Source organism: Triticum urartu, chromosome 2A, assembly GCF_056163025.1.
Source record: "Triticum urartu cultivar PI428250 chromosome 2A, HENAU_Tu73, whole genome shotgun sequence".
In the NCBI taxonomy this organism is placed as follows: domain Eukaryota; kingdom Viridiplantae; phylum Streptophyta; class Magnoliopsida; order Poales; family Poaceae; genus Triticum; species Triticum urartu.
This window is the reverse complement of record NC_141874.1, coordinates 242,928,817-242,939,232: the sequence shown is the minus strand read 5'-3', so window position 1 is coordinate 242,939,232 and position 10,416 is coordinate 242,928,817.

The following is a 10,416-nucleotide window of genomic DNA, read 5'->3' as shown; positions in this document are numbered from 1 at the left end:
CCAAAATTGTGAAACTTCGAAAAGATCTTACTTCTTTTGTTTAGGAAATCGGAGAGAGCCTATATGTAGCTTGGGGGAGACATTCTATTCTATTTGAATCTTTGCACTAACCATGGTTTTGCTGAGTATGTTATACTCCATATATTCTATCATGGAACTAATGATGAATCTAAATCTTTCATTTATTTAAGTACAAGAGGATGCTTTATGTCCCTTACTCTATAAGAAGGAAAAGAATTAATAGAAAAAAAATTATAACTGCCAGGGAGCAACGGAATATTGAGGAGCCTGTTAAATACACTGGAAAAATTTATCATGTTGAAGACATGGAGGAATTTAAGAAGGTGCCTCAAGAAAAAGGTAAACATATTGAACAAGTTATTCATGAAAAAGTGGATCTATTTAGTATCTATCCGCAGGAAGACGAGCTTAGGGAGACGATGAATAGGTTTAAGCACCATCAAGAGGGTTTCAATAGAGACCTAAGATTGTGTATTCATCACAATGAAAAGGTTATATCTTATCTTTCTGATAGATGGTTTATGTCATGTTGTGAACAATCTTGGTAAACATTCTCGCATGATAGAAACTCAATGCTCACAAATTTCTAAAACTCATAAAATGATGCAGGACCTAAAAGGACCTGAGTGATATGAGAATGAAGATGCCTTGAAGAGGAGAGAAAGTCGGCAATAAACTCAAGAAGATGAACTCCTCAACAATAACAAGGACCAAGAAGAACCAGATCAACAAGATGCACATGGTAATGAAGAAGAAGGGGAGAATGATAAAGAAGTTGATTCTGATGTAGAGACCGTCGACGATAATAGCAATAAGAATGAAGAAGAGGCTGGGCGGGAGCATGATAGAATAGAAGAAACAACCATATAGAAGAGGAGCAAGCCTCCATATCCAACAAGAGGTGAGAGCAGTCAGGATTCGAAAGACAAAGATAAAGGTAAGGAGAAATAAAAAGAGAAAGGTAAAACAAAGAAAACTCTCCCTTACCCTAAGGTAGTTAGGCCACCTTTGAATAATGAGTTATATGCTTCTCAGGCTGCAGATGAGAGTGGAATTAAATGGGACTAATCATCGCATCCCACTTAAATTGCTTTGGTGGGATCCCATTGGACCTACAAAAATTTAAGTGGGCTAGCCCTATTAACCCACTGGGAACCCACCTCACCCACCAGGCCCTTACCCTGGGGCATCATCACGAGCATGGGAGGCCATAGGCGACGTTCAAAGCTATGCAGTGATGCAGATATGTCATCCATTGAGCTAAGCGCTAAGATAATGTTGCAATGCTGGGCAAGGACCTCTTCTCTGGCTACCTAGATGAGTGCAAATGGACTCACCACCACCTGAAAATGTGCATGCGAGGACGACCGCCGCAGCCGCCGCCTGCAGCTGGGCAATGAGGTAGGATTTTCTACTCTTGTTCTCGCAACCGCGCCTCCCGAGCCAGAGCTCACCGGCCTCCGCACTGGCTAACTCTGCCACACCTGAACTCGCCGGGCCCCACGCTGTCGCACCCGATGATGACCCACAAGTATAGGGGATCTATCGTAGTCCTTTCGATAAGTAAGAGTGTCGAACCCAACGAGTAGAAGGAAATGACAAGCAGTTTTCAGTAAGGTATTCTCTGCAAGCACTGAAATTATCGGTAACAGATAGTTTTGTGATAAGGTAATTCATAACGGGTAACAAGTAACAAAAGTAAACAAGGTGCAGCAAGGTGGACCAATCCTTTTTGTAGCAAAGGACAAGCCTGGACAAACTCTTATATAAAGGAAAGCGCTCTCGAGGACACATGGGAATTATCGTCAAGCTAGTTTTCATCATGCTCATATGGTTCGCGTTCGTTACTTTGATAATTTGATATGTGGGTGGACCGGTGCTTGGGTACTGCCCTTCCTTGGACAAGCATCCCACTTATGATTAACCCACCTCGCAAGCATCCACAACTACGAAAGAAGAATTAAGGTAAACCTAACCATAGCATGAAACATATGGATCCAAATCAGCCCCTTATGAAGCAACACATAAACTAGGGTTTAAGCTTCTGTCACTCTAGCAACCCATCATCTACTTATCACTTCCCAATGCATTCCCCTAGGCCCAAACAATGGTGAAGTGTCATGTAGTCGACGTTCACATAACACCACTAGAGGAATGACAACATACATCTCATCAAAATATCGAACGAATACCAAATTCATATGACTACTTATAACAAGACTTCTTCCATGTCCTCAGGAACAAATGTAAATACTCACAAATCATATTCATGTTCATAATTAGAGGGGTATTAATGTTCATAAAGGATCTGAACATATAATCTTCCACTGAATAAACCAACTAGCATCAACTATAAGGAGTAATCAACACTACTAGCAACCCACAGGTACCAATCTGAGGTTTTGAGACAAAGATCGGATACAAGAGATGAACTAGGATTTGAGAGGAGATGGTGCTGGTGAAGACGTTGATGGAGATTGACCCCCTCCTGATGAGAGGATCAATGGTGATGACGATGGCGACGATTTCCCCCTCCCGGAGGGATGTTTCCCCGGCAGAACAGCGCCGCCGGAGCCCTAGATTGGTTCCGCCAAGGTTCCGCCTCGAGACATCAACGCTTCATCCCGAAAGCTTCCTTCTGATTTCTTCCAGGGCAAAAGACACCTTATACCAGAAGATGGGCATCGGGGGGCTTCCAGGTGGCCCATGAGGCAGGGGCGCGCCCAGGGGGTAGGGCGCGCCCTCCACCCTTGTGGACAGTGGGTGGCCCCCCTATGGTGCTTTCTTCGCCCAATATTTTTAATATATTACAAAACTTACTTTCATGAAGTTTCAGGACTTTTGGAGTTGTGCAGAATAGGTCTGTAATATTTTCTCCTTTTCCAGCCCAGAATTCCAGCTGCCGGCATTCTCCCTATTCATGTAAACCTTGTAAAATAAGAGAGAAAAGGCATAAGTATTGTGACATAATGTGTAATAACAACCCATAATGCAATAAATATCAATATAAAAGCATGATGCAAAATGGACGTATCACCCGGTAAGTTCATCATTGCTCGCACACCAAGATCGGTCGGCCCCTCCTTCACCTCCAACCACAATAGCTCGCTGACTCTATCACACCCCTGCGCGTGTCACGCGCCACCAGAGGCGACTGAGGCACCTCGTCGACACCAACCCGTCGAGTCCCCAGCATTTCAGTTGCACCTCTGTCGCCAGTCTCCACCTCTCGATTGAGCACCGTGCCTTGGAAGGAGACTATCTTGCCAATGAGTCCTCGGTGGCCAGCTCCGATAGGGCCCGAAACTGTTCCCGTGAAGGGGCGACGACCATCACAAGGCTTCCAACCCGTCCTCACCTACGACAGGCCAGAGGAGGGTCGTCGCCATAGTATCCACCAGGCTATCGGCGCGCGCCGCAAGCTAGTAAGCTACTAGTTCCGATTGCCTAGCGATTTAAACGCGATGAATATCACTAGTTTAGCTGCTGGTTGCGTTTGTACGTGTTGTGGCCCATCTTCTGGCGTGATATTTGCAATCATGAGTGCTAAGTGGGATCCCACTTGTGCGCATATAATTTGTGTAAGTTGTGATGGTTTGACTTGTTATTCCCACCAAACTTAGTGGGATCAAGTGGGCTAAAGGTGGGAATCCCATGCATAGTCCTACTTGCAGCCTGATATGCTTCCTTCTTGAAAGATATAACGAATCTTCAAGTTTCTGTGCATGTAATTGACATATTGAAGTTTCCTACTTTTGCAAAGTTTATGCGGGATATTATTAAAAATAAAAGAAGCATGAATTTAGAAGAATAGGTTGCCATGATAAGGAAGTACCCCTTTGAGGACAAGATACCGGCTAAACTCGGAGATCCAGGTATACCGATGAAATCTTGTTCCATAGGTAACATAGATATAAACAATGTTCTTTGTGATATTGGAGCTGGAGTAAGCATTATGCCTCTAACACTTTATCACAAGTTGAATTTAGGGGAATGCATCCTGATGGGAATAACTTTATAGATGGCTAACAAGTCTACGGGGAAACCGATAGGAGTAGCCGAAGACATGCTCTTGAGATTAGACGGACACGTTATTCCTACCGATTTCATTATACTTGATATGCCTAAAGATGAAAAATATCTATTATTCTCGGGAGATCGTCTTTTGACACACAGGTGCAACACTAGGCTGTGTTGATTGAGGGAGTCCTGGATTAGGGGGTCCTCGGGTGTCTGGGCTGTGTAATACGGGCCGGACTGATGGGCAGTGAAGATATAAGGTAGAAGGCCTCCCCCCGTGTTCGGATAGGACTCACCTATGCGTGGATGGCAAGATTGGTTTCCGGATGTATAATTTCCTTCTTCTGCAAGCCGGCTCTGTGCAACCCTAGGCCCCTCCGGTGTCTATATAAACTAGAGGGTTTAGTCCGTAGAGATCATCAGAATTCATATAAGCTAGACATCTAGGGTTCTAGCCATTACGATCTCGAGGTAGATCGACTCTTGTAACCCCTATACACATCAAATACAATCAAGTAGGATGTAGGGTTTTACCTCCATTAAGAGGGCCTGAACCTGGTTAAACATCGTGTTCCTTGTGTCCCTTGTTACCTTCGATCCCCAGACGCATAGTTCGGGACCCCCTACCAGTCACAGGATTTCCACGACCACCTATGGGACGAGGCGGCCCCTTGTTGGTTCAACGAGGGGATGGTGCGTTGCACAAAGATCAGACCAGCATACGACCATGCGACAGCGAGCACACAATCGATTTACCCAGGTTTGGGCTGCCGCGAGGCGTAAGAACCTAATCCTGCTTTAGTGGATTGATGGAAGAATGGATGTGGGGGTGTGTAGTACACTTGCCTGACAAGGTTTGCCCGAGGCGACTACGTGTATGTGGTGGCTTGGGGTTGTCAACTTTTCAACCTTCTAACCCCTCCTACGAGTGCCATGGACCTCCTTTTATAGATTAAGGGGTCACCACAGTGGTAAAGTGGTCATTATCCACTAATATGATAACAAACAGTGCTATCATACCTAACTCTACGGGCTGACATGGTGCATTAAATGCATTGCTTAGTGTCACATCACTGGGCGCCTGGCAAGGCCTGCTGGGCTATCTCACCAACTCCACTCTTGCTCTCTTGACACGTCGCAGGACGGGTGTCATCTGTAGGCTTCTCTATAGGAAATGGCTGCCATGTGGCGAATGGCCGCCACTTAATCACCTTGCGGCTTGACACCTCACTGATTGACAATGTGGCTCGTGCTTTGAGCGGTAGGTTGGGCGGTTCTGCCCCCACGGACCCGGGCAGGCTCTACTGGGTGGGGGGGGGCTTTGTTGCTTGCTTTGGGTGGTGGCCTCGCCCCTTGCCGGGCTCACCTGCCCGGCAAGGGCGGCCCTTCACTTGTCGATACCTTGCTCGTCAGGCTCAATCCTTGGTCCATTTGAGCTGCATGTTGGTCCTTCAAATCTCTCGGTTCTCCAATCTCTGCTTTAATCTTGGCTTGTCCGTGCATGATTCAGGGGAAAATATCAACCCCCATATATTTTTCCCGACATAAGCCCCCGGGCCTGAGCCATACGTGTCGGTGGCACGTTGGGTTAGGCCCCAAATAGTGCGTGGACACATGGCGGGAGAGGGTCGTGACGGTTTGCCACGGTGACTAGTCAATCCAACGTTCACCTTGCGCAATTACTGTGCGTCGTGGGGTCATGGGGTGGTTGTAATTATAGTAAAACGGTAACTTTCTGAAGCGTCACGCCTCTGCCCCACTTTCCTGCCCTCTGAAGAGCAGAGAAAATCGGAACAACACGATTCATCTGACTCCCGCCCCGCTCCTCCACCTTCTTCCTCCGCAAGCCAAACGGCAGTTCCCTATCTTGCTTCTCCTTCCGCTGCCATCCTCCCCAATGATTCCTTCTCACGTTGCTGCAGCGATGGGGAAGAAGCCCACGGATAAGAAGAAGTTGACGACCGCGGCGAAGGAGCCCACCACCGAGGGGAGCAAAAGATCGGCGGAGCTGAACAAGAAGCGAAGCGCGAACGTCGTCTTCCTTCCGTCCACCTTGAGCAGCCCCGTGCTTCAGGCGAAGTACGGATACTTGTGGGGGCGGCCCGTTGAGAAAGGGCACAGAGCGCCCATGGTCTTTGCAGCGGGCGATGTGAATCCCCCCAATTCTTATCGGTTCTTTGCCGCTTATTTCATCTATGGTCTTTGCCCTCCTTTTTCTGAATTCTTTGAGGCAATCATGAACATCTACGATTTTCACCTCCTTGACTTCATGCCAAATGCAATGGGCGACCATGGCAATCTTTGCGCATTTGTGTGAGAATTTCAGTGGGGTGAAGCCCAACGTGGATTTGTTCCGGCATTACTTTGTCCCACGGGTGGAGAGCAAAGTTAACTGTTCTGGGATCATCAGTTGGATTCCCCGGTCGAAGAAGGATTACCTCCCTGGGTACCAATGCGACAGATGGGACGAACGGAGAGGGGATTGGTGCTGGATTCAGGACAAGGAAGCCCCTGAGTTTTTTGAAGCGCGGCAAGAGTGCGTCGAGCGCGACAAGGATTGGAGCGCCAAGGGCCTTTCAGAGGACATGTTGCGCCCGACAATTAATAGGATAATCCGCCTGGCGGCTGCCGGGCTAACCATCGAGCATGTGGGGGCACATTTCCTCATCCATCACATCTCACCGCTGGAGGAAAGGGATAGGTCTGCGTGGCTATATGGTGACGCGGCGGATAGGATGAGACTGTTGCCGGGGCTGACCAATAACTTGTCGGTTTATGGCCATGCTTGGTTGTGCGACCAGCTATTTGGTCGCTTTGAGATGTTCAAGCTCCCAACATCCATCATCCCCCTGAACATCAATTCTGCCCATGATCAGATACTGAATTGGATGCCGGAGTGCAATGCTGAGGGAGTGTCGGGCACTTGGCAGCTCCCTTCCCTTGATGAAGAGCTACAGCGGCCGAACCTTGGTGGAGAAGGCCACCAGGGATGAAGGGGAGATGTATAAATGCACCTCAGCTACAGAGGCAGCGTACATTCTAAAGAGGGTCGCGGAAGACAAGGATGCCCGCCGCGCAGAGATGGAAAAGGCCGCAAAGGCTGGAAAGAGCAAATGGAAGGCTGGAAACGAGATCTCTTCCCAGGGCGGCAGTGAGACACAAGCCACAGAGGATGCTGTCGGGGATAACTTTGCCGGGCTAGATGCTCTAGCCACGGCAGCAACATAGCTCCAGGAGGGAGAGGAGGAAAAGCGGGAGGAGGGCATGGCAGCAGCCCCCGAAGAGGATTGGCTTGCGGTGGGGCTGCAAGCCCCCCCGCCAGACCTAGACCAGCGCACCCGTAGGCGTGCCGCCGGTCGAGGAGCGGCGTCCTCCAACCTGGTCCCTCCCACCAAGAAGGTGAAGAAGATCTCCACCAAGTCTTCCAAGGCCGAGGTGGCGTGCCGTCAATCCCCTCACCTTGCTCAGGCTAAGGCACCTTATGCCAAATGGTCGGTGGTCATGGAGGCGGAGTCCATCTCCTGTTCTATCTCGAGTTCCTCGTAGAGCTCATCTCCCCCGGAGCCCTTGGTGCCACAGTGGGTGTCGAAGCTGTCAGGAAGCTCCACCGTTCCATCTCTGAAGAGAGGATGTGTAACACCCTCGATGCGACTATAGCTCCCACGTGTCGAGGCACGACTTAGAGGCATAATCGCATTGAAGGCACATGTCGCAAGTTAGGCAATCTTCACAACATCCCATGTAATATGATAATAAAAGGGGAGATAACATTGTTGGCTTACACTCGCCACGTCAATCAAGTACATAAATAACATTACATCATCCAAACACTCATGGCCCGACTACGGCGCCAAAATAAAAGAGAACCCAACATGCGACAACGGTCCCGTTCACCCCCAACTGGGCACCACTACCGATCATCAGGAAAGGAAACATAGTAACGTTGAGAGTCTTCGTTGAACTCCCACTTGAGCTCAAGTGCGTCTCCTGGAGCGAAATCATCAGGCCCTGCATCTGGTGTAACAGTAATCTGTGAGCCACAGGGACTCAGCAATCTCGCACCCTCGCGATCAAGACTATTTAAGCTTATAGGTAAGGCAAGGTAAATATAAGTGGAGCTGCAGCAAGCGACTAGCAAATATGCTGGCTATCCTGTTCGCAAAAGAGAGCGAGAAGAGGAGGCAAAGAGCGAGCGAGAAACTAGAGAGTAACCTGCGCAAACATAACTCCAACACCGTGTCCACTTCCCGGACTCCGCCGAGAAGAGGCCATCACGGTAACACACTCAGTTGATTCATTTTAATTAAGTTAAGGTTCAAGTTATCTACCACCGGACATTAACAAATTCCCATCTGCCCATAACCGCAGGCACGGCTTTCGAAAGTTCAAATCCCTGCAGGGGAGTCCCAACTTAGCCCATGACAAGCTCTCACGGTCAACGAAGGAATAGACCTCCTCCCAAGACGTTCCGATCAGACTCGGTATCTCGGTACTTCAAGACAACTCCGACAATGGTAAAACAAGTCCACCAACACCACCCGCTGTGCCAACAAATCCCGATAGGAGCTGCACATATCTCGTTCTCAGGGCACACCGGATAAGCTAAGCGTACGGGAGCCAACGTAACCCAAGTTGCCAAGGGACGGCCCCGCACGGTGCTCTAGGTTGGACCAACACTCAGAGGAGCACTGGCCCGGGGGGGGGGGGGTTAAAATAAGATGACCCTTGAGTCCGCGAAACCCAAGGGAAAAGGCTAGGTGGCAAATGGTAAAACCAAGGTTGGGCATTGCTGGAGGAGTTTTATTCAAGGCGGACTGTCAAGGGGTTCCCATTATAACCCAACCGCGTAAGGAACGCAAAATCCGGGAACATAACACCGATATGACGGAAACTAGGGCGGCAAGAGTGGAACAAAACACTAGGCGAGAGGCCGAGCCTTCCACCCTTCACCAAGTATATAGATGCATTAAGATAACAAGATAATATAATGATATCCCAACAAGTAAATAAATGTTCCAACAAGGAACGGCCTCCAATCTTCACCTGCAACTAGCAACGCTATAAGAGGGGCTGAGAAAAGCGGTAACATAGCCAATCAACGGTTTGCTAGGACATGGTGGGTTAGAGGTTTGACATGGCAATTTGGGAGGCTTGAAAGCAAATGGTAGGCATCGTAGCATTGGCATAGCAAAAGAGCGAGCAAACTAGCATAGCAAAGATAGTAGTGATTTCGAGGGTATGATCATCTTGCCTGCACAGTTGTCAGAGTTGAGTGGATCCTCGAAAGCAAACTCAACGGGCTCCTCTTTAGCAAACTCGTCTCCCGGATCTACCCAAACAAGACAAACAAGCAACAAGGACACAATCAACCACGTGCAAGGATCAAACAGGATGATGCAAAGATGATATGCTATGCGGGATGCGATGCGGGATGCATATGCAAGATGTGACAAGGAATGCATGAACCTGGCCTCAACTTGGAAATCCAAGTGTGCCACTGGAAAGATGAGATGAAATCGCTTGAAAACGATATAAAGAACGCCGGAATCGGAGTTACGGTTTGGAAATGGCAAGCGATTCAAATATGGCACCGGTCTGCGATTTACAGGAAGTAGCCATCTAAATGCAATGAGATGAACAAGCTACAACATCCAAACATGACAACAAAATACATGGCAGGGATGCATTCAATATGCTTAACAAAAGTCTAGCACTGAGCTACGGCCAATTCATCCATTAACAGGTTCAAACAAGCATGGCAAAAATGCATATGACAAATAGATCTCAGACTTAGTGAAATTAACACTTGTCTGGAATTTCAGATCAGGTAGCACTATTCGGAGCAATAAAAACTACATGCTAAAGGAACTGAACATGGCAAAGTAAAGCATGGCATGGAGCTACTCAAAGAGCTTAACAAAAGTCCCTTAGTGACCTTGAGCCAAAAGGGATCAGAAAATACAATTGCAAGCATGTGAACATAGCAAAAACATAATCAGTTTTCAGACTTAGTGAAAACTGGGGCATGCTGAAAACAGATATCAAGTAGGCATGTTTACGAGCTCGATGCACTCACTACGGTGCAAGTCATGATAAGCTAGGCATACACCCATCAAGAACACACAAAATTCAAGCTAGACATGGCAAGAACAATAGCATAGCATGCAGGGATCAAGTACAACATCATTGGCAAAATTGCAAACAAGTTGACAATCTGCCCAGATTCACAAAGTAGCAAGAGTAGAGCTCGATTGACTCAAGCTAGGGTGCTACATAATTGCAACCAAAGACATGGATGGATAGAGAACTACAAGATTAACAGAACATCCATACTGATCATCCTCAAAAGAGGCACGGATCACTAGGAAACAACAT